We start from the raw sequence: 19,056 nt of genomic DNA, 5'->3' as shown, positions 1-19,056 counted from the left end.
TACATTAAGTAAAAAGAAAGATCTCAAAGAAATAATCTTACTTTACACCTTAAGAAACTAGAAAAAGAAGAGCAAACTAAGCCCAAAGTTTGCAGAAGGAATGACATAACAAAGATCTGAGTGGAAATAAGTGAGAGACTAAAAAGACAATAGAAAAGATAAATGAAACTAAGAGCTGTGTTTTTGAAAAGATAAAATAGATAAAACTGTTAGCTAGATTTACCAAGAAAAACAATGAGGACTCAAATAAATAAAATTAGAAATGAAATAGGCGACATTACCCATATGAAAAATATGATGAATGAACATTTTTCTCCTCTTCAAAGTACTCAACATTTTTCCCTTCTTTCTTGAGATAATCATGATTTTTCTGCTTACTCTTTTAATATGGTAAATTACATGTATAGGTTTACAAATGTCAACTCAACTTTACATTCCTGGAATAAACTCTACTTGATTGTGATACATTGTTCTTTACATATTGCTGGCTTTGATGTATCAGTGTTCATGGGTAAGATTAGTCTGTAATTTTCCTTCCTCAGAATACCCTCCTCAGTTTTTAGTGTCAAGGCTATGGTGGCCTCAAAACCAGTTGATGAGGGTTCCATTTTATTTATTGTAAAGTCTGACATGATTTCTTTATATGTTTGGTAAAACTCATCAGTAATGCTATCTGGGCCTACAGTTTTCTTTTGGGAAGGTTTTAAATTATGTAATTAATTTATTTTATGGTTATAATATTATTTTAATTTTCTCTTTCTTCTTGTGTCAGTTCTGATAATTTATATTTTTTTAGGAATTTGATTATTCAAAAATTTGGAATTTAGAAATACGTTTCAATATATTGTCCCTTATGATCTTTTTAATGTCTAAAATATCTAGAGTGATGCCCTTTTCATTTCTGATATTGATTATTTTTGTCTTCTCTTTGATCTCAATTTGTCTCACTAGGGATAAGTTTTTTATTCATTTACTTTCTACTCTTACCATTTTTTTTCCTCCCACACTTTCTTTGGGTTTAATTTGTTATTTCATGTCTAACTTCTTGAGATGGAAGCATAGATCATTGACTTTTTTCAGTCTTTCTTTTTTTTTAAACATCTTTATTGGGGTATAATTGCTTTACAATGGTGTGTTAATTTCTGCTTTATAACAATGTGAATCAGTTATACATATACATATGTTCCCATATCTCTTGCCCTCTTGCGTCTCCCTCCCTCCCACCCTCCCTATCCCACCCCTCCAAGCGGTCACAAAGCACCGAGCCGATATCCCTGTGCCATGCGGCTGCTTCCCACTAGCTATCTACCTTATGTTTGTTAGTGTATATATGTCCATGCCTCTCTCTCGACCTGTCACAGCTCACCCTTCCCCCTCCCCATATCCTCAAGTCCGTTCTCCAGTAGGTCTGTGTCTTTATTCCTGTCTTACCCCTAGGTACTTCATGACATTTTGTTTTCCCTTAAATTCCATATATATGTGTTAGCATACTGTATTTGTCTTTTTCTTTCTGACTTACTTCACTCTGTATGACAGACCTTTCTTCTTTCTTAATATAAGGGTCTTAAGATTGTAAGTTTCCCTATAAGCTTGATCTTAATTGGTGCCCCCAAATTAATTAATTATTATTGGTTATCTATTGTTACATCACCAGTTCCTATCAGAGTGCCCAGTCTCCCGTATGTTCAAAGTATTCCAAAGGCTTCTTATTTCATTCAGGAGAAAGCCAGAATCCTTGTATTGGCCCACTTGTCCCTCCGTGATCTGCCTTCTACTTCCTCATTGGTTTCATCTCCTATTGTTTACTCACTCCTGTATTCATCCCAGATTGGCCCTCCTGCTGTTCCTTGGAAACATCAGATACATTCTTGTCTCAGGGCCTTTGCACTTGCTGCCACCCATATCTGGAAAGCCTATACTACAAATAGATGCCTGGCTTGCTGCTTTCCTTCATTCGGGTCTCTGTTGAAATGTACTTTTTCATAAAGGCCTTCTGTGACTACCTATATAAGATAGCACCCTTTAGCATACTCTGTCCTCTTTACCATTGTTTATTTTTCTTCATTATGCCTTTTGCCAACTGACACCAAATTATCTGTTTTTTTGTTTTGTTTTGTTTGGCTCTCCTCATCTCCCCTCTCTAGAATGTAAGCTCTCTGAGATGCGAGATTTTTTTTTTTCTGTTTTATTTATTGCTGTATCTCCAAAGTCTAGAACAGTGTCTGGAATATAGTAGATAATATACAATTATTCATTGATTGAATGGACTCTGTGCTTGGAGTAGATCTGGATTAAATATTTCTGAATCTATCATTTATCAGCCATGTGAACTTGAGCAATCAAATGAAACTTTCTTAGTGCCAGTTCCTTTATTTGTATAATGGGGATAATAATGTTGCCCTGAGATACTGAATATACAAGTTCCTTATGAAGTATAAAATTATAATGAGACATTTTTAATATGATAGTCAGAAATGTCTTAACATGTTTAAATTTCTTTCTCTTTGGACTTCCATGCTATTAAAAATTCACTCCTTTGGGATAAGGCATTTTGTTGCATTTGGCTCTAGTTGAATTATAAGTATGTTTCTTGGAAAGGATAACATTTTTATGCTTCTGTAGCTTTAACAAGTCAGCAGGAATTCACATAGAATTCATTGTCCCTGAAGGCATGGGATATAGGAGAGGTGTTTTTCAATGGAGAAAGCAGCAAATAAAGATCTGAAGCATGGGGAGAGGAAGTTCTGGAAGGGCAGTTTTAAGTGCACACTGGGGAAAAAATTAAGAAGTCTTTCATTAGTCAGGTAAGGATAGGTTATGCTACAATAAAAAAACCACCTCAGAATTTCAGTAGCGTGACCAAGAAAAGGTTAGTTTCTTGTCCATATAAAGTATGCTGTGAGTCCATGCTACCCTCCAGGGGATGGGGGCAGGAATAGTTGTGTTATTATATATGTCTGTGTGTGGGACTTAGTAGGAAGTCTGAATTAAACAACTTTAATAAATTTAATAAAGTTTTATAAGATAATTGCAGTCCTATGTCCTGGCAGAAGATTTTAGAGTTTATGTAGGAATATACTTGAATATACTATTGTGATTCTGTAGCCCCTTCCACGTAGAGTTTAGATGCAATTATTGCATTCTCCAACTAAAAGTTGTGTCATATATCTTTTGTGTGTGTGTGTATGTGTGTGTGTGGTGTATCTTGATGAATATATATGTTTATGCGGGAATGGGACACATTATTTGAATTAGAACTTTAACTAAATGCTACCATTTATTGAGCACTTTCTATGTACCAGGTACACTCCCAGGTACCAGGGGCTTTAGACATCTTATCTCATTTATTATAATTCTGAAAACAGCTCCTTGAGGTAGGTACTATTGTTGTACGGACTTTATAGTGAGGAACCGATGTTCAGCAGTGTGAAGTAATTTGACTTTAGTCACACAACTAAGTGGCAGAACTTAGACCAAATTCAGGTCTGCTTGGCTCCAGAGGCCATGATCTTAACCATAATGCAGCGCTGCCCACCCCTCCCCATTTCCAGATAGTACGTCCTGGATGTATAAGTGCCGTTAAGTTTATCAACAAACCAAAATTGATGATGACAACATGATGATGATAAATGTAGTAATATGGTGGTGGTTATATTTGATTTGACAGCATTTGGGCCTAAGTTAGACTGCCAAAGGTGTCCTGTTGTATGTGTAACATTCCCAACTTTATAATTACTCCTTTGGGTTCAGACTTTGCATGTGGCAGACCCCAGTTAAAATGCAAATGTATTTCCTGGGAGCAATAATAAGTTAACACCAATCATTATGACTGCATCAGCAAGAAACAGCCAATTTCTATCACCAGGGAATAATCAAGCAGAGAAGACAAAATTTAAAATAGTCAGTGTGCTAGAAGGTAATTTAATGTAGTATATACTCAAATGAGAAATTAAATATAATTAGTGGAAGTTATATTTCACATAAACATAATGGGTAGGCCAGTGAGGGAAGGGTCTCATAATTGGCAGTAATTATCAGGAGAGGTTTCTTGGAGTAGGTGGCACTTGATATGAGTCTTGAATTCCTGGGTGACTTGAAAACCATATGTTTGTCTCATAATCCTGATTTCCTAAACACTCTGTAGTAATTCTCTCTTATTTTTTTTTCTGCCTGTAACAGTCTATCTTTCTCCATATTCTCTTCTCTTCTTTCTCTACACTAATTTAAAAAATGTGACTTGAGTGGGAGCTTCATCTTTTTAAAGATCTTTGTCCTAGATAATGTTTAATGGCTCACAGATAGGCACTTAATCTGATATGAGCCAGTCCTAATACCCAAACTTACAGCCATAGTTGATGAGTTCAGTGGTGGGTAGCTGACCCAAGATTAGCCAGTTAGATCCATTTGTAGGATTTTTGAATTTGGGACTAGAGAAAGTAAGTCTCAGTTCCTCTGTGGGTTTGTGTATTGTGAGATTTGAGATACGGAAGCTATGAATATAGTTCAAGAAAGAATAAAGTCGACCTACAGAATGAAACACATGAGACACACAGAGAGGGTCTTGGTGGAATTTAAGTTTCTGATTCCAGAGGTCTCTGAGATCCACCATTAAGCACTGATGTGGTTATTCAATCTTCATATGAATAATTTCTAAATAATCTCCTCCCCCACTCCACCCCCCGACCCCCCATCTATCTTTTGCCCTTAGCTAGTCTGAGTTGAATTTTTGTCACATGCAACTAAGAGAGTCCCGGCGAATACTGTATTTTGTTTTATTGTAACTTCATGTTGAAATAGGTAGAATAAGAGATTATCTTTATTTCATAGAGAAGAAGATGAGGCTCAGAAAATATAATGTAGTGAAGACACTGAAAAATATGAGAAGTTGATCCAAAATTTCTCACACTGGAGAAAACACTGGTAGGTACAGGGAGATGCAGGCAGGAAAAGTCTGCTAGTTTAGGAAACTCAGTGTATAAACTATGAATAAAGTAGCTTTCCATTGCTGTGGGTATTATGAGTGCTCTGACGCCGAATTTGGTATCATTTTAGCTTGCGTTTTTCGTTTTTTGTTTTTTTGTCAGCAAAAGCTTGGCTTTTGAGGGAAAAGGAGGAAACCCAATTCCACCACAGCACCTATTTCCCATTTTACTTAAGGTCCATGGGGTTACCCAGGTGTGAAGTCAGTCATAACTCTCTGTACCTCAGGGATGTAATACTGACAAGGATGGCTTTTGACAAGGGCTGATTTCAAAATGAAACTGAATGCTGATTGTCTCACTCTTATCAAAGCACGCTTGAATCTATATTAACCTAGGGACACCAAGAGATGCAGAAAGAACAATCCCTGGAGTTTAAAGACAAACTTTGCTTATGCCATCTTTAAGTAAAGAAAAGAAAAAGAACTTAGGACATTTAACAATTTATCTCCTCTTTTATTTCAAATAAGATTTAAGGTGGTTTAAAGGATATGAAAATATAGGAAGACAATAAGTTAAACGTAGAAGAGAACTGAAAAAATAAATGACCATAAGAGTTAGGAGTGAGGCTCATAAACAATGAATATGATACAATCCTATACATTATGTGATAACTGGTCCCCAATTTAGGCTTTAAGCTTTCTTGTCAGTGCAAACAGGGAAACCTAATTGATTACACAGTTTGCAATGTTCATGAGATAAACCAAAGCAAATCCTTGGGAGAAGTACAACTGCATCTGATCCTGTGACCAAAAACAACGTGTCCCTGGTTTCTTACAAAGAGAGTACTGTGTTATATAATGTAAAAGGCCTCGAGTGCTCCTTCCAGGAGACCCAAGGATGAGATTCACAGCCCTGGCAGTATTATTTCTCAAATTTTAATCATCTTTATAATTTCTGCTATATCTACATTTAAAAAATTATTAACCTAATATATTTCTAACATACGTTTCACTTGGATTCCATTTTTATTTTATTTTTTTATTTTTATAAATTTATTTATTTATTTTTGCCTGCGTTGGGTCTTCATGGCTGTGCGTGGGCTTTCTGTAGTTGCGGTGAGTGGGGGCTACTCTTCGTTGAGGTGCGTGGGCTTCTCGTTGCGGTGGCTTCTCTTGTTGTGGAGCATGGGCTCTAGGTGCACGGGCTTCAGTAGTTGTGGCACGTGGGCTCAGTAGTTGTGGCTTGCGGGCTCTAGAGCGCAGGCTCAGTGGTTGTGGCGCACGGGCTTAGTTGCTCCACAGCATGTGGGACCTTCCCGGGCCAGGGCCGGAACTCGTGTCCCCTGCACTGGCAGGCGGATTCTTAACCACTGTGCCACCAGGGAAGTCCCTTGGATTCCATTTTAAACTTAATTTCATCTTAGCAAGGTAGATGAGCTAGTTCTAGTTTTCTAATACCCTTTAAATTAAGTTTATAGGTATTAAAATGAAAAAGTCTATTATAACCCCAAATTTTCTGATGTACCCCCTTGGTGCTACACCTTGGGAAACACTGGCTTAGGGAAAAAAAGAAATCCAACATTTGAATAACCATGACCTCATTACATCTTAATATCTCTCTTATGAAGTATTATGACCATCAGTGTTGAGAATTCTGAGATTAAAGAATTTTCACAAGGTCCCACAATAACCAAGCCAGGATGAACCTCAAGTCCTCTGATGAAAGTCAAGTTCCAGCTTCTAGAGGAATGCATGGAGGGCCTTGTCCCCAAACCAAAGTTCAGACCCTCCTTAACCGTTTGCTCCTTTGCTTCCTCCCAGAATGCCTCATTCCCTGCTTGGTCCATAGTGATGCCAGCCTGTGGTTATTGGAACTTGGTCTGCCAGACCAAATGGAGGAAGTCTGCCAGGCAGATGTGGAACCCAAAAGAGGAACTTCACCAACTGCTGTGGACAGCTCTAGCACTTCATGCCCCCGTGGACTTTTGGGGAAGTATTTTTGTGGCTCACCAGTCTCTCATTAGGCAAAGGTCACTTGTCCTGTCTTGGCCTTCTCTACTGGTGGAAAGTACGGCTGGGAGATTTGGAATGGTTGCTGTTTGACTTTGATTCTTGGCACGACTGTCACCATGAGCTTTTTTGGTAAGATCACAAGCTGAAGTTTGTTGTTGAGGATTGCAGGATTCCTTCTAATCTTTGGGAATGTTTTGAATCATAACTGGCAGTGGCTTTCTGATGGCAACTTGAGCAAGCTCAGGGGGAGAAGCCATCACCCTCTCTCACACGAATATGACTTTGGGTAAATTACCTTGAACTCTTTACCTAGGGGTGTAATCTACATTCTTTCTGAGCCCTGATTTATAGTGTAAACATTTTTCTTCTTATTTTAATGAATAGAAGTAACGTTTTCTGCTCCATCCTTCTCTTAAAGAGATTTTAAAGTCTCTTATAATTAAAAAATTTTTATTATTTAAAAAATTTTTATTTTGCTATAGTTGTAGATTCACATGCATCTGTACAAAATGCTACAGAAAAATCCTGTGTACTTTTTTACCCAGTCTCCCCTAATGGTAACATTCTTAAAGAGATTTAAAATTTGCTGAGGTATAATTTAGATATGATAAAAATCACTCTTTTAAAGTGTACAGTTTGATGAGCTTTGACAAATATATACAGCTGAGTAACTGCTATCACAATCAAAAGATAGAACATTTCTATCATCCCAAGAAGTTTCTTCATGCCTCTTTGTAGTTAACCCCCTCTCCCCATTCCCAGCCCCTAGAAACCACTTATCTGTTTTTTGTCCCTATACTTTTGCCTTTTCTAGACTGTCTTTTAAATGGAATCATACAGTATGTAGTCTTTTCTGTCTTTTTATTCACTTAGAATATTGCTTTTGAGATTCATCCATGTTTCTGAATGAATCACTGGTTTGTTCCTTTTTATTGCTGAGTAGTATTCCACTATATGCCACAATTTGTTTATCCACTCACCAACTGATGGACGTTTGTGTTTTTTTCCAGTTTGGGGCTATTAGGAATAAAGATGCAATAAACATTCCTGTATAAATCTTTGGGAGGACGTATGTTTTCATTTCCCTTGGGTAAATTCCTCAGAATAGAATTGCTGGGTTGTGTGGTTAATGTCAGGGTAATGCCAACCTGGTAAAACAAGTTGGAAAGTGTTTTTTCCTCTTTTATTTTTTGAAAGAGTTCATGTAGAATTGATACTGTATCTTCTTTAAATGTTAGGTAGAATTCCCTAGTAAAACTGGAGTTTTTCTTTGTGGGAAGGACTTTAACTATGAATACAATCTCTTTAATAGATATAAGGCCACCCAAGTTTTCCCTTTCTTCTTGAATGAGTCTTAGTAAGGAATTTGTTTATTTCATCTATGTTATCAAATTTATTGTCAGGAAGTTGTTCATAAAATAACATTATCCTTCCTAACATCTGATAGATCTGCTGTGACAGTCCTTCTTTTATTCATAACATTGGTAATTTGGGTCTCTGTCCTTTTTTCTTGATCTGTATATATAGAAGTTTACCAATTTTATTGATCTTTCCAAAGCACCAGCTTTTGGTTTCATTGTTTTGCTTACTAATTTCTGTTTTCTATTTCAATGTTTTCTGCTCTTATCTTTATTATCTCCTTCCTTTTATTTACTTTGGGTTTAATTTGCTCTTAATTTTTTAGTTTCATAAGGTGGAAACTTAGATAATTGATTTTAGACCTTTCTTCTTTTCTAGTATGAGCATTTAATACCATCAATTCCTCTTTAAACACTGCTTTAGCTGGATCCTACAAATTTTTAAGATTTCTTATCATTTTAATTTAAACATATGTTTAATTTCCCTTGTTATTTCCTCTTTGACCTGTAGGTTATTTAGAAGTGTTCTGTTTATTACCCACATATTTAAGAATTTTCTTGGTGTCATTCTGTTGCTGATTTATAGTTGACCACCATTGTCATCAGAAAATATACCTTTCTGTATTTTTAATCCTTTTAAATTTGTTGAGATTAGTTTTATGCCCCAGAATATGGTCTACTTTTGAATATTTCATGAACAGTTGAAAAGAAAGTAAATTCTCTGAGATGAAGTATTCTATACATTAGGTCAAGTTGCTTGATAGTATTGTTCAAGTTATCTATATATTTAATAATTTTTGTCTAATTTTTCTATCAATTATTGACAAGAAAAAAGTTGAAATCTCCAACTATAATTGTTGATTTGTCTACTTCTCTTATTGGCCATGATCTGTTCACATACTTCATCTGCCCCATTCTCTCTCTTCTTCTGGCACTCAGTTTCATTTATGTTGGGCAATTTGATATGGTCTCACAGCTCCTGGGTGTTTTCCCACTGATTGTTCTTCTCTTTTCATATTTGTAAAAATAACCTCTATCTTCAAATTCACTTATCCTTTCTTCTGCTGTGTCCCATTTGTTGACAAAACTGCCTGGGCAGTTCTTCATCTCTGATGTTGTGTTTTCATGTTTAGCATTTCCATCTTACACTTTTTTAATAGCTTCCATCCCTTTGCTGAAATTCCCCATGATCCATACATTTCGTCTACCTTTTTATTTATTTTATTTATTTATTTTTTGTGGTACGCAGGCCTCTCACTGTTGTGGCCTCTCCCGTTGCGGAGCATAGGCTCCGGACACGCAGGCTCAGCGGCCATGGCTCACGGGCCCAGCCGCTCCGCGGCATGTGGGATCTTCCCGGACCGGGGCACGAACCCATGTCCCCTGCATCGGCAGGCAGACTCTCAACCACTGCGCCACCAGGGAAGCCCTCGTCCACCTTTTTAATGCTAAGTCCTTTAACATATTTATTAAAGTAGTTATAATGTCCCTGTCTGATGCTTCTAACATCTAGGTTATTTCTGGGTCTGGTTCTGTTGCATATTTTATCTCTTGACAGGAGGGTATTTTTTTTTCTTGCTTCTTTGTGTCTCTTATTATTTTCAATAAATTGCTGAACATTCTGGGTAAAAGAACAATAGAGACAGAGATAAATAATATATGATGCGGACTTCCCTGGTGGTGCAGTGGTTGAGAGTCTGCCTGCCGATGCAGGGGACACGGGTTTGTGCCCCGGTCCAGGAAGATCCCACATGCCGCGGAGCGCCTGGGTCCGTGAGCCATGGCCGCAGAACCTGTGCTCCGCAACGGGAGAGGCCACAACAGTGAGAGGCACGTGTACTGCAAAAAAAAAAAATGATGCCCAGGATGGCATATGTGCCATGGAATTTGTTAGTATTTAAAATGCTTTTTGGCCATCCAAGGTGGGTGTTATTATTCTCCCATTTTAAAGGTGAGGAAAGTGTGGGGAGGGGAGGACAGCAACACAGTGCCAGGGATGAACTTGGTTTTGAATTATGGCTATGTGGCTGATCCCTTCCCTAACTGTTATGTGGGATCTGGTGGCACTGGGAAGCATGTCTGTGGAGCGGTAAAGACTGGAGGCTGGGAGGCCAGTCACAGCTGTCCCAGCAGTGCAGGGTATGGTGTTAAATGCCCACCAGGGATCATTAATTCAAACGCTTAGAGTATACATGGCTCATTTAAGTGAATACACATAGGCAGAAATATACGGCTCAGTATTAAAGACAAACTAGGGAGTGATGGGGACCGTGGTGAACTGGATGCACATGCTCCTTTCCAGAAGGACAGCTGTGACTCAGTTCTGGCTGACCGTGCCAGGTGCAAAACCAAGATTAGTGTTACCAGTTCTTGTGATGTTTTGATGGAAGCCAGAAATCTGAACTTAAATGTGAAGTATCCTGATTTTAAAGGTTGGCCACAGGTATAATTTTTAAAAATGTTTATTTAGGCCATACCATGAGGATTAAGCAAAACATGTCTGTAGACTGTCAGCCTATAGGCCACACAAGCCTGGGTGGTGGCAGAGAGACTGCCCAGGTACTGCTACAACTGTGGACATGCAGTTTTACCAGGCATGTTTTTGGTCAAAGGGCTAAATGGCAGACTCCAGAGCATTTTCTATCAACATGAGACCATTCATTAGGTTTACTCATGGCTTTAGACTTTGCCAGCCTGGAGGTACATCTGTGTTTACTTTGATATCAATACCTGCCTTACTCCATATTTCATTTTTCTTTCTTTTTCATTGCAAATTCTTTTTTTTGAATTGAAGTATAGTTGATTTAGAATGTTGTGTTAGTTTCTGGTGTACAGCAAGTGATTCAGTTATATATATATATACACACACACACACACACACACACACACACACACACACACACACACATATATATGTGTACATTCTTTTTCAGATTCTCTTCCATTATAGATTATTACAAGATATTCAATATAGTTCCCTGTGCTATATGGTAGGATCTTATTGTTTATCTATTTTTAATATAATGGTGTGTATCTGTTAATCCCAAGCTCCTAATTTATTCCTCCCCTGCTTAGTGGCTGCACCAATTTACATTCCCAACAGTGTAGGAAGGTTCCCTTTTCTCCACACCCTCTACAGCATAATCAAATTTGTAGACATATTGGTGATGGCTATTCTGACCAGTGTGAAGTGATACCTCACTGTGGTTTTGATTTGCATTTCTCTAATGATTAGTGATGTTATGACTTGCTCCATATTTCTACTTGTCTCCTACAGTCTCTCCCCAAGGGTGGCTGTTAGCCCATGTATGCTCTGAGTAAGACAGTTTGAGAAAAGCATTGTAGCATAGTGGTTCATAGTTTGGTTTGCTTCTTTGATCTTCCATTTTCCACCTTTGTCAGAGGATGTTTTTTACTCTCTTTGTACCAGTTACTTATCTATAAAATAGGAATAATTTGACCTACCTCCAAGGATGGTTGTGAGAATTATAAAAGATAAATATTGAGGGCTTGGAAAAATATCTGACATATAGTAAGTGCTCTACAAATGTTAGCTATTATCATTTAAATTTCTTCCTTCTTGGCCCTTCTATTGGAGGCATCTATCTTCTGTTTCTGAATTATTGGCCCCCTGGGAGAATTCACTTGGTGTTGCCCAGAACCCTCAGGATGCCAAGGCTGCATTTATTAATTCATTCAAAATATCCATCAAGACCTGCAGGTGCAATTCTGTTCCAGGCATTGGAGAGTTATCAGTGGTGCACACAATAGAAGGAGCTTGCATTTTAGAGCACAAGACTGACAATAATTGTGAAAACAAAGAAATGAGTGAAACTATTTCCAAGTGCTTATTGTTACGAAGAAAAAGAAAATGGTGATGTGATAGAGAATGAACAGGTGGCTACTTTATTTTTTATTTTTAAAATTTAAAAAATATTTATTTATTTATTTTTTTCTGCGTTGGGTCTTTGTTGCTGCACGCAGGCTTTCTCTAGCTGTGGTGAGCGGGGGCTATTCTTTGTTGTGGAGCACGGGCTCTAGGCGAGCGGGCTTCAGTAGTTGTGGCACACGGGCTCAGTAGTTGTGGCTTGTGGGCTCTAGAGCGCAGGCTCAGTAGTTGTGGCACATGGGCTTAGTTGCTCTGCGGCACATGGGATCTTCCTGGACCAGGGATCAAACCCATGTCCCCTGAATTGGCAGGCAGATTCTTAACCACTGCACCACCAGGGAAGCCCCAACAGATGGCTACTTTAGATTGAGTGCTCAAGAAAGGCCACTCTGAGGAGTATCATTTGACATGAGGTTTGAATGACAAGAAAATACCTTTTCATTTAAAAATCTAGAGGAAGAGTGTTTCAGGCTAGTGAAATAGCAAGTACAAAGGCCCTGAGGCAGGATTGAGCTTGGTTTGTCCAGGCAACAGGCAATAGGTCAGAGTGGCTCAGAGATTAAGGGGATAGGAGGAAAGGAGATGAGGTCACTGAGCTAGCCAGGAACCATACCACACAGGCTTGGTAGACCAAGGCAAAGATTTTGGTTATATTTTAAGTCCTAGGTGGAGGGTTTGAAGCACAGGAGTTACAAGACTTTATTTATATTTCAGATGACTCACTCTTGCTGCAGCATGGAAAGACGGATTGGAGGGGAAGCAGAGAGGCCATCAGCCTCACTGTGAACTACTGTGGAATAGGCAAGGGAGGTAAGGGAGAATGGCTCTTTCCTAAGCTGTTTTTTCTTATTCATTCATTCATTCATCATTCAGTGGCTCTTTCTTGAGTGTCTGTTATGTGTCAGCAGTGTGTTAGGCCCTGGGACTACACTGATATATGATATTGTCATGAACTTTGCTACCATTGAACTTTCAATCAAATGTGCCTCTTGGTTTCCTGGGTCCTCACACAGTGCTGTCTGTACACATGATCTTTAGTGAACATTAATCCTAGAGTGGTTCATCTCAACCACATGCATCTTCGTGTGGGCTCACCACTGGGGCGAGTAACCACGTAGGATTCTTTCCTCTGTAGGCACCCGCAACATCCTACCTCTCTTGGCAAAATGCAAGGGATGCAAATGGGGGCATGCAAAACGGATAAGGTGGGAGAAGGAGACCTCTGAGCTTATGTGCCAGAAGCCTAGAACCTCCTGGAAGCCTGAATGCGTTTGTGAGCATCAGGTTACCCGGGCCTCTACCTCCAGGGGAACATGGAGGGAATTACAGATCATAAAGGTGACTTTTCTTTCTGGGCTGTTCTCAGTAAGGTCATGTTTTTTTTTTTTTTTTTAGAGAATTTTTTTAAGGTAGTGAAACAACATTGCCTAGTATGGAGAGCGCTTTTTCAGATTTAATTCACAACCACAGGCTCTCGTGTGAAATTCAGGGTGTAACCACATTTCTCAAATGGTAAAGAAAATGGGCAATCAGCTTTTTTCAAATGAAACCAAGCACCTAATAACTGTCTTTCACTATGAGATAGGCCTGTGAAACAAACTCCCAAGAAAGTCTGCTGGGTGGACTAAACTCTTCGATATCTTCTTTACAGAATAGAAATGTCAGTTACAATTTTTCATGGACAGAGGGAGGTTCAAGTTCAAGGAAGCAACGGGGAGTGGAACAATGATTTAGGAGGTTCTAAGTGTCTTTGGAATGAACACAAAGAGGAAAATACTAGGAAAAGGACAGGTGGAAAATCAGTTTAAGCCAGTTCCAGAATTTTTCTCACGGCAATGGAATCCTTTTTTCAGAATATTCTTCAGAGACCCAACATGAAAAAGAGAAAAAATAGGATCTGTTTTGAAAGTGGGAGAGTAAGTAGGGCTCAACCTGTTGCCATCCACCACACACCTCTCCATCCCTGGCAAGTGTTAGAGCCTCAGACCTTCAAGGAACCCAGCTGGAACCTTATTGACTTAAACCACAATACAGAACAAAGACTGTGTTAATTTAAATTTTATTTAGAGTATACCATATGCTAGGCAAGTTGCTAACAAAACAGTTTACATAACACAGTGTTACCCTTGACCCCATGAAATGAGTATTGTTACACCTGTTGTCAAGATGAGGAAACTGAGGTTCAGGGTGGCTAGATCATATGGCCAAACTTACACAGTTGCTAAGTGGCAAATCTTGGCTTCAAACTCAAAGCTGATACCAAAGAGTCTGCTTTTTTTTTTTTTTGCCACGCAGCGTGGCATGTGGGATCCCAGTTCTCTGAACAGGGATCTAACCCATGTCCTCTGTGGTGGGACCATGGAGTCTTAACCACTGGACTGCCAGAAAAGTCCCCAGAGCTTCTGCTTTTAACTAGTAAATTCTCCTAGCTCTCTCTCTTCGACAAATTTCTTCAGTTCTCATCAGGAGCACAAGCATTTCCAGGAATGTTTACAGAAAGGAGACAGGGAGGAGGAGAAGGAGGAAGAAAGAGGAATGTGGAGGGAGGCAGAGGCAGAGGGAGAGTAGGACTTAGACAAAGAGGAAGTTAGTGTAAGATGATAAAACCCAGGGAGCCAGCTGCTAAGCAATGAAACTCCATGGAAAATCCAAAGAAAGATAATACCACGAGGAGAGAGAGAAAGAGGAGGTGGGGTTCAGCTGTAAGGTCACTGCTTACTAGTGACCAAAATGCCAAGATTTCAGCCAGGGCTGGACCCCCCTGGTTTCTATTGTGATCTGGTTGACTTAGTCATTGAAAGTCAAGTTAATGGTGTCATTGAAAGTCGGGTTAATAGTCACGAACAAACAGATTAGGAGACTGGCCCAGGGCACAGGAGTCTCACCAGTGGACCAGCTAATTGGAGCTGGGCAGTCCTTTTGGGCACCCAGCTCATGAGGCCAGACAGTGCCCAGCCCCTTGGTGGTGGCTTTCCATGATGTCAGAGAATCATTTTGCCCCTGTTGACTGAAGTTTTAGCTAGGTTGCTGAGATGACTGGCTGGGTTGGGCTCCATGGGCTGACAGTGAGCTGACCCAGGGGACAACCCAAAAGACAAGAATAGGCATTGTTCTTCAAAAGAATAAAGCAGGGAAAAGAAACTAGTGAGAAACCTCTTAGCTTGTTTGTTGTTACTGGTCTCTGCCATTGGCTGGTTCACTTGTGTGGAATCAGTGGCCAAAAGCAGTAGTATTGACACCATGCAGCACCCAGGTCATGGGTAGCATTGGCGGCATAGCTCCTACCGCTATTAGGGGTTGGCTGGGTAACTGGGTGACAGTTGTAGTGGAAGTGCCTGCCTTGAGTGATAAGGGGCAGATCACTTCCTGATTCTCTGCCTCCGTTCACCCTTCTGAAGCACCATAATCACATGTGCTCCTTACCTACTTCTTTAGGTAAGGGATGTAGAGTCACAAGGCAAGAGTGTTGGAAAGCATCTTGAGTCTTCTGGGAAGAAAAGGAAAGAAACATTCAATGAGGACATACTGTATCCCAGGCAATTCACATGCCTTCTCTGATCAGATTTTTTTAAGGATAGGCAGTATTAACTCCATTTTATAAGAGATATTCAGAGGTTTCTAAGATTTGGAGAGATTGTATTGTCTGTCCAATTCTTCCACTCCTTTTTCCATCCCCTTCTTCTTTAGGTGCCTGTATACTTATAGATGCTTAGCCCTAACCAAAGGGCACCAGGATAGGTACCAAAAGGCTGGACACTAGCCCTGGCAGGGCCACTCCGTGGGCCAAGCAGATAACATGGCTATGGGTGGCAGTCAAGAAAAGGATAACAGGGAGAGGAGAGTGATAATGAAAAGTGCATATAAAGGCATTCAGGTGTGAGAAAAACACACCATTACAGCAGTGAACAGGATAAATAAAGCCAGAGTTCTTCAGTTTACAGCATCCTGACTAGATCATCTCTTAGGTCATTTTGAGTTCCAATGTTTAATTTTTTTTGCCTCCCATCAAAACTAGCATATCCTTTTTCTATTCTCTTCAGGCTCTGCTTTCTGTTGGTAGAAGTGGGTGGTGGTAATGAGCTAATCAGATTAGCTAATCACTACTGTGGGCAAATTAGCTAATGGGCAACTCTTCCCATGACTTAATGCCATAATTGGATTAAAGCACCTCCCTTCTGATCTTGACCTGGGGGACTGACAAATGGTGGGAATTCACACTTCTATACCCAGAATCCCTGCAACTACACCCTGGGAACAGCACCCAGCACAGGGCTGGACAGGAACTGACATGTGACCCAGCTTTGTTTCCCTGCAATTATGGCATCAATAAAATGGCCAGAGCCTAATGATTGGACAAAAAACTCTGGTTTCCGTATTATGTGGTGGCCCCATAGTGGGTGGGAGGTGGCAGGGGTGGGGGAACCATGACAATGTTAAAGTCATTTTTCCCCAGTTTTATTGAGAAACAGTTGGCATACAGCACTGTGTAAGTTTAAGGTGCACAGCATGATAGTTCGATTTACATAGATTGTGAAATGATTACCACAATAGGTTCAGCTAACATCTATCTTCTCATACAGATACAATAAAAAGAAAAGAAGAAAAGAGTAAAGGATAAAAATTTCTCCTTGTGATGAGAACTCTTAGGATTTACTCACTCAACAACTTTTTTATGCTGTATACACTTGAGTGTAGAAAACGTTGTAATAAATATAGAATGAGGGGGCTTCCCTGGTGGCGCAGTGGTTGAGAATCCGCCTGCCAATGCAGGGGACACGGGTTCGAGCCCTGGTCTGGGAAGATCCCACATGCCACGGAGCAACTGGGCCCGTGAGCCACAATTACTGAGCCTGCGCGTCTGGAGCCTGTGCTCCGCAACGAGAGGCCGCGATAGTGAGAGGCCCATGCACCGCAATGAAGAGTGGCCACTGCTTGCCACAACTAGAGAAAGCCCTCGCACAGAAACGAAGACCCAACACAGCCATAAATAAATAAATAAAAAGAAAATTATTAAAAAAATATATAGAGAGAATGAGGGATCTGGAAGGAATTTTCCATAATCGTGGAAGCTGAGGCCCCAGAAAAATGAATACGTGCACTATCTTGGGTTTGTATAATGTTTTACTGTTTACAAAAGGGCTTTCCTGTTCATCATGATATTTGATCCTCTTACCAACTCCCCATATGGAAACAGAGGTAGGCAGTATTATTTCCACTGTACAGATGAGAAAACTGAGGTTCCCAGAGGTTGACTTTCCCAACAACCAGTGCACTCATTGTCTTAGGGGCATTGGCATGGCAAGCCTTATACCTCATTGGCATCAACAGTCTTGTGGTTGGATTTCAGGTGTGGTGAGGAGAGGGTGGAGATGTAAGATAATTCCTCAAATTGCAGTACTTGGAGAGGCTGGCTATTTTGCACAAGCTGACAGCCAGCTCTGGTTCAGGTACTCTCCTGACTTCACTTACCAGGTTTAAATTGGCTCCTGGCCCTGGGTTTCCCAGGCATGGAAATGGCATCATCACTGCTTGAAGCAGAGGAGCAAGTGGAGCGCCTGGCACTCAGATGGCATTGCTCTCCCACACCTGAGCAGGTTGGAGGCTGGGTCAGTTCTCCCCAGTGTCTGTGCTTCACATGCTGGAGCCAACTTCTCTTCACACTTTCCTTCACCCTTCCCTTCATTCTGTGCCATGGAATCAGAAATGTCTGTTTCCTAACTTCATCTCTTTTGCCTCCATGGCAAGAAAGTCAGAGTTGGTCGAGGTCAATACAGTGACCCAGGTGCTGTGCTCCTGACATCGGTACAGAGGCAAGCTGTACTTTGAGTTCACTCTTGAGGACCACACAGCTCAGTGGGATGGTTGGTCAGCCACATAGCAAAGTAAGTGAGTTAGGAATTGCATTTGGCTTCAAGTCACCGAGAATCAAAGCAACAGGGTTTAAACAAGTCTTTTGTTTCTTCCACATTCCGTGAAATTTGGAGCTGGATGGCCCAAGGCTGGTCTGGTTGCTCTGTCAACGTGGTGTCACCATGATCCCAGGTTCCTTCTTTTCTTCTGATCCTTTTTTTTTTTTCCGTAGGATTGCTTCATGGTCAAAAGATGGCTGTTGGAGATCCAGTCTTCATGTCTCAAACAGGAAGAAGGAGAAAGGGCCAAATGCAAATGGTACATAATAGCAGAGTATACCCTCTTTGAATGATTTCCTGGAAGCCCCACACCAAGGTATTGACTTACGTTTCCTAAGCTACCCTATCTGCAGAGGGATCTGGGAGAGGTTTCGTTTATCTTATTTTTTTTCTTAAATTGGATTGTTATCTCTGACAATACAGTCTTTGATATTACAAAAGAGGAGGAGAAGGGGTGTTGGGTAGATCGCTAGCAGCCTCAGCTAATCTGGGCAGTTTCAGGGCGTGGTGGTGTATTCCATGCATTCTGCTCAATGTGTGGTTTAGCTAAATAATGAAAACACTCTAGGCCTCAGTTTTCTCACCTTTAAAATGGACATAATAACACCTACCTTGTAGTGACTAAATTTTATAGGACTCATGAAAGTTCAATGAGAAGGTGTACGCCAATGTCTTAGAGCTATGAAGGTATACTGTAAGTGTCCAATAGGTGTTAGTTGTGATGGTGAGCACAGGAGATGGTGATGATGCAGATCCTGAACGCAGTCTGCCTGGGTTGTATCCCACCTGCAGCACTTTCTGCTCAGCCGTGAGTGCGTTACTATGATTCAGTTTCTTCAGTGGTAAAATAGTAGGATGAGAGAATCTGCCTCTTTAAAATGCTCTCATATTGGGATGATCCGTGTAACGAGCTTAACAGAGTGTGTGGTGTATGACAGGTACTCAAAGAATGCTGTTCATTAAGAT

The 19,056-nt window shown here is 40.2% G+C and overlaps 1 protein-coding gene across 1 annotated transcript in view; it reads left to right on the top strand.

The window, feature by feature from the left end:
• ADRA1B (adrenoceptor alpha 1B) overlaps positions 1-19,056 on the top strand; it is a 617,540-nt gene that overhangs the window by 30,740 nt on the left and 567,744 nt on the right. Inside the window, exons 5-8 of the mRNA XM_027084407.1 lie at positions 6,743-7,063; positions 12,031-12,189; positions 12,896-12,991; positions 18,264-18,406. The gene's annotated coding sequence lies outside the window, so the exon portion shown is untranslated. The remainder of the gene's footprint in view (positions 1-6,742; positions 7,064-12,030; positions 12,190-12,895; positions 12,992-18,263; positions 18,407-19,056) is intronic.

The sequence above is a fragment of the Aethalodelphis obliquidens genome, unplaced genomic scaffold (assembly GCF_003676395.1).
Source record: "Aethalodelphis obliquidens isolate GAN/ISIS:26980383/991018 unplaced genomic scaffold, ASM367639v1 scaffold52, whole genome shotgun sequence".
NCBI lineage: Eukaryota > Metazoa > Chordata > Mammalia > Artiodactyla > Delphinidae > Aethalodelphis > Aethalodelphis obliquidens.
The sequence above is the reverse complement of the archived record's forward strand: the minus strand, read 5'-3'. Positions and strand labels throughout refer to the sequence as shown.